Genomic DNA, 6,613 nt, shown 5'->3' on the forward strand with positions numbered 1-6,613 from the left:
TCTTATTCAGTAGCTACTCAATGGTTTAGAGCCCTTCCAAAATAAATATTCTATAGCTTCTGTTTTCCTTCACCCTTTTGCATATACTAATTATAAAATAATGGATTTTATTATGACATTTTTTCATACATGTAAATAATATATTTGGGAGCTGGTGAGATGGCTCAGTTGGTAAACATTTGCCATTCAAATCTTATAATCCGAGTTCAATCCCCAAACCATCGTAGAAGGAAAGAACTGAGTCCTAGAAATTGTCTTCTGACCTCTACACGCAAACCATGGCATGCACATGCGTACACTTACATGTACATCATAGACACACATAATAATAGTGGTGGTAAGTAGTAGTAGTAGTAGTAGTAGTAGTAAGAGCAGCAGTAGTAGCAATATGGTGGGGGAAAATTATCTGCATTCTGTCAATCATATTTTAATAAAACGCTGATTGGCCAGGCAGGCAGTATAGGTGGGAAAGCCAGACAGGAAGTAGGGGTGGAGCAAAGAGACTGGGAGTATTCTGGGAAGCAGGAAGCTCCCTCTCCAGTTCTGCCCAGACCACCGGAGAGGAAAGATGTAAGCTGCCCCGCTGGAAAAGGTACTGAGCCATGTGCTAACGTAGATAAGGATAATGGGGTAACATAAGTTATAAGATCTAATAAGTAGTCAGACCTAATGGGTCAATCAGCTTTATAATTTATAGAGATCTCTGTGTGATTGATTTTCTTTGGGACTTGCTGGTTGTGGGGTACTGGGCAGGACAGATATCCCAAGCTAGCCGGCCCATCATGCTACAGTAATAAACAAATATGAAGTATTTTTTTACCATATTCACACTACCCATTAGCCCCTATTGTACTCCTTCCACTCTCAGCTATTGCCTTCTACTCAGCTAATCCTTTTACTATGTTCATGCTTTTCTTTTCTCTATCTCTTTGTGACCCATTTAATTCTACTAGGATTTCTTATAAGATTCAGACTAAATGATTTTTGGTAAAAGCATGGACTCCTTACCAGTATAACACCACTGAAGAAAATGTGTTTCTATCCCCTAGCAACCATTAATTGCCTATAGACAATTCTAGAAAAATATGCAATGGTTTACAAATGTTATCCTTGCACAGGGGCCATTCTAATATTTTCTGTTACATTCCAATTTTCACATTTGTGCTAACAAAGTAAACACTCTATAGCTTCTTAAATGTTTTCTTGAACAGGGAACTCATTATTTTGTGATTTAAATTGTTAAAAAATTACTGGATGTCTACAGTGATACCTTTTATTTATCTTAAATTAGTAACTCTATGAACTTAAAAACTGGCTCCTTTTCTGAACAAATGAGTTTCATCTCAGTTTTTTATATGACGGCTTTTGAATATTTGTAAACAGTGATCCTTCCACACTAAAACCATATTTTAAGGCTAAATTTTCTTTATCTCATTGATTTACCACCCTATCACACCTCTTGTTCCCATATCAATTCCAACTTATTGATGCTCTACTTAAAGTTGTTGCGGGGAAAATATATCTGTTATTGCTACTCATCACTTTTACACACATTAGAGTTAATCTGGAGCAGTTATTCTTCTAATGACCCCATATAATTAACCCTTATGATGTCTAATTAAAAATAAACATATATCAGTGTTCCTATGTTTCCCCATGGAACTGTTCTAATTCATTTTTGTCCTCTGGCTATAATTTTACATAAAATATCCATAGGGCAGTTAATTTTGGAAACACATATGATAGAAAATTGCACTTCAGTTCTTAATTTACTTTCAATAAGTTCTCTTTAAACTCTATTTTATTATGTCCATTTATTCTTCCACCTTTAACCTTATGCAAAAGCAATATTGAACATCAAATCTTTAAAATTGTATGATGTAGATTAACCCTATCCTCAGACCTACTCAAGTTAGGTCTTGACTCTGAGCCTAGAATAAAACAGAATCTTTGGTCATCTCTGTCTCTCTCTGTCTCTCTGTCTGTCTCTGTCTATTTGTCTCTCTGTTTCTCTCTGTCTCTCTCTCTCCCTGAAAAGACACAGTCTTATGGACTACACAAATACAAGTGAGATCACACCAGCATATCTTGGCATGGATTTGCAAATCTTAAATACCCACTGATTATCATGTTCTGAATCTTTTTAGTTAGTTTCCTAGATGTTAGTTTTAATTATAGACAGTAATACTCTGAATTTAAACATTTTTCCCATTAATATTGGAAGGTAAGTCTCAAATTATTTCCATCTATCCCTTGAATTTTATAATCAATTAAGCTAATTATGCTAATGTCACACTAAAGATGAATTCATTTAAAGATAGAATGACATTAGAACTACATTCTGTCTTGATAATATGTAGTAGAAAATAGATTGTGTAGTTTCTCACATATAAAAGTTTAATGCATCATTTTCAACAATAAATTTTAGTATGATGTAGTTTTCTTTGAATCTATTAACTTAGCGAATTACTTTAATACATTTTCTTCTTATTTAAGTACCCTTACATCACTAGCATAATTATATTCAATTAATATTAAAGTAGAAGTTGTGTATTTATATTTGTAAATGAACTGAGTATGACATTTTCCTATCCCATATTAGCTTTCCCTACTGTAGGCGTTGTGACTTTGCTGCCTTCAATGAATAAGTAAGGGAATAATCTTTCCTGCTTTTAGGAAGAGTTTTATTAAAATTAGGATGGTTTTCTTAAAATGTAGTCATACTTGCCTGTAAAACCATCTGAACCAGGAATATTTTGTATAGGGATTTTTAAAAATATTTCTCTAAGTCATTCCTCATGATAAACCACTATTTAAAAAATTTTAATTTGAGCAAGTCAATATTGATAAAGTTGAAGTTTCTTAGTTGTAATAAAGATATCTTTCACATCCTTCTGAATAATTTTGTCACTTTGATCTAATTTTTAAGTGTGTTAACAATCAATCAAAGTACAGAATTGTAGAGCCCAGTCCCAACAGAAACAGCTACAAAAGAGCTCCTGTACCTAAGTCTCAGAGAACATTACAGATGATGAGACATAAAGACTGTAATCGTCAGAGGTTTGGGGAGTTTGCTGTGAGATTGTGTCTCCTAAGAAAGTCAGATGCTGCCTAAATATGAATTTAACAAGGACAACAGCAGTAAACACACTAAAGTGGACAGCAGAAAACACAGGCAGCTGCCGCCCTTTTGTCTCCTGGGTCCTGGAAATACCAGCTATCCCTGCTGCAGTGCTGAGGAGATCTATCCAGAGAGGTGAGTGGGTGCTCAACTGGGCGGTCTGCCCCCGAAGAGAACACAGCCCGGCCCCCCTCAGCTTCTGCAGCAGGGTCTTCCGTGTTCTACGGGACCCCTCCCTGCCCCCACTGTTGCCGCCCCTTTGTCTCCTGGGTCCTGGGAATACCAGTTATCCCTGCTGCTGTGCTGAGGAGTTCTATCCAGAGAGTGCTGAGGAGTCCTATCTAGAGAGTGTTGAGGAGTTCTATCCAGAGAGTGCTGAGGAGTTTCATCCAGAGAGAAGGAGATGGGCAGGCGCCAATGCAAGAATTCCTCCAACAACCTGAAAGGCAACATGACATCTCCAGAATCCAGGGATCACGAAACTAGAAGAATTGAACACCCAACTCCAGAAGAAATAGAAGATATTGACTCTAAGTGGATCTTTATGAAAATAATAGAGGAACTTAAACAGGAGGTGAAAATCTGCCATAAAGAAATGGAAGACAAGTATAACAAAAACATTGAGGAAATGAGTAAAGAACTGGAAGAGAAATATACTAAAAAGTTTGAAGAAATGAGTAAATCCATAAATGAAATTCTGGGAAACCAAGGAAAAACAATCAAACAGGTAATGCAAACAGTTCAAGATTTGAAAATTGAAATGGAGTCAATGAAGAAATCACAAACCGAGGGCCAGCTGGCCATGGAAAATTTAGGTAAACGAACAGAGACTTCAGAAACAAGCATAACCAACAGAATACAAGAGATAGAAGAAAGAATCTCAGACTCTGAAGACAACATAGAGAAATTAAACGCTCTGACTAAAGAAAACAGCAAATCCAACAAATTCTCATCACAAAACATTCAGAAAATGTGGGACACAATAAAAAAAACCGAATCTAAGAATAATAGGGGTAGAAGAAGGAGAAGAATTGCAGATCAAAGATCCAGAAAATATATTCAACAAAATTGTAGAAGAAAACTTCCCCAACCTAAAGAATGATATTCCTATGAAGGTTCAAGAAGCATACAGAACACCGAATAGGCTGGATCAAAAAAAAAAAATCCCCTTGCCATATAATAATCAAAACACAAAGCATTCAGATTAAAGAAAGAATATTAAGAGCTGCAAAGGAAAAAGGTCAAGTAACTTATAAAGGTAAACCTATCAGACTTACACCAGACCTCTCTATGAAAACCATGAAAGCCAGAAGGTCCTGGATAGAGGTACTGCAGAAACTAAAGGACCATGGATGCAAGCCCAGACTACTATACCCAGCCAAGCTATCATTCACTATCAACGGAGAAAACAAAATATTCCAGGATTAAAACAAATTTAAACAATACATAGCTACAAATCCAGCCTTACAGAAAGTATTAGAAGGCAAATCACAACCCAAGGAATCCAACATTCCCAACACCACCTACGATAACTCAGACATCTAGTGACCCTTCACAAGGCAAACTCAAAGAAGGGAAAAACATACACTCTACTACCCAAAAAAATAAATAAATAAATAACCAGAGTCAACAACCACTGGTCATTAATATCACTTAATATCAATGGACTCAATTCACCTATAAAAAGGCATAGACTTAGAGATTGGATACGAAAACAGGATGCAACATTCTGCTGTTTATAAGAAACACACCTCAGCCACAAAGACAGACACCTACTCACAGTAAAGGGCTGGGAAAAGGTTTTCCAAGCAAACGGACCTAAGAAACAAGCAGGTGTGGCCATTCTAATATCTAACAAAGTTGACTACAAACTAAAATCTATCAGAAGAGATAGAGATGGACATTTCAAACTCATAACAGGAACAATTCATCAAGAGGAAGTCTCAATCTTGAATATATATGCCCCTAATATAAAGGCACCCACTTATGTAAAAGAAACACTTTTAGAACTCAAGGCAGTCATCAAACCACACACACTAATAGTAGAAGACTTCAACACACCTCTCTCACCAATGGGCAGATCAATCAAACAGAAACCCAACAGAGAAATAAGAGAATTATTGGAGGTATTGAATCAAATGGACTTAACAGATATCTATAGAACATTCCACCCAAATAGGAAAGAATATACCTTCTTCTCTGCAGCCCATGGAACCTTCTCAAAAATTGACCACATATTTGGTAACAAAGCAAACTTCCACAGATACAAAAAAATATTAGTTACCACCTGTGTCTTGTCAGATCATCATGGATTAAAGTTAGAATTCAACAAAAATGCTACCCCCAGGAAGCCAACTCAGGGAAGTTGAACTGTCAACTATTAAATCACCCCTGGGTCAAGGAAGAAATAAAGAAAGAAATTGAAGTCTTCCTTGAATTTAATGAAAATAAAGACACAACATACTCAAACCTATGGGACACTATGAAAGCAGTGCTAAGAGGAAAGTTCATAGCACTAAGTGCCCAATTAAAGAAAACAGAGAAAGCACACATTGAATAATTAACAGCACACTTGAAAGCACTAGAAAAAAAAAGAAGCTGATTCACCCAGGAGGTGTAGAAGACTGGAAATAACCAAACTGAGGGCTGAAATCAACAAAATAGAAACACAGAACACAATGCAAAGAATCAATGAAACAAAAAGCTGGTTCTTGGAAAAAATCAACAAGTTCGACAAACCTCTATCCAAACTAATCAAACGGCAGAGAGAGAACATGCAAATTAATAAGATCAGAAATGAAAAGGGGGACATAACCACAGACACAGAGGAAATTCAGAGAATCATTAGATCTTACTACAAAAGTTTATATGCCACAAAGTTGGAAAATGTACAAGAAATGGACATTTTTTTAGATAAGTACCATATACCAAAGTTGAACCAAGAACAGGTGAACAATCTAAATAGACCTGTAAGTCGTGAAGAATTAGAAGCTGTTATCAAAAATCTCCCTACCAAAATAAGCCCAGGACCAGATGGTTTCAATGCAGAATTCTACCAGAACTTCCAGGAAGAACTAATACCTATACTCCTTAATGTATTCCACAATATAGAAACAGAAGAGTCATTGCCAAACTCCTTTTATGAAACTAGAGTTACCCTGATACGAAAACCACACAAAGACACAACCAAGAAATAGAATTACAGGCCAATCTCACTCATGAACATTGATGTGAAAATTCTCAATAAAATATTTTCAAACTGAATTCAAGAACACATTAGAAAAATTATCCATTATGATCAAGTAGGCTTCATCCCAGAGTCAGGGCTGGTTCAACATACACTAATCTTTCAATGTAATCCATCATATAAATAAACTGAAAGAAAAAAACTATATGATCTTTTCATTGGATGCTGAAAAAGCATTTGACAAAATTCAACACCCATTTATGATAAAGGTGTTGGAGAGACTGGGGATACAAGGATCATACCTA

General features: G+C 36.0%; 1 pseudogene; it reads right to left on the bottom strand.

Moving 5' to 3' along the window:
* Positions 1-1,079: 1,079 nt before the first annotated feature.
* Positions 1,080-1,180, bottom strand: LOC125395889 (U6 spliceosomal RNA; annotated as a pseudogene).
* Between the last annotated feature and the right edge of the window lie 5,433 nt (positions 1,181-6,613).

Source organism: Myodes glareolus, chromosome X (genome assembly GCF_982192425.1).
Source record: "Myodes glareolus chromosome X, mMyoGla1.1, whole genome shotgun sequence".
Taxonomy (NCBI): Eukaryota; Metazoa; Chordata; class Mammalia; order Rodentia; family Cricetidae; genus Myodes; species Myodes glareolus.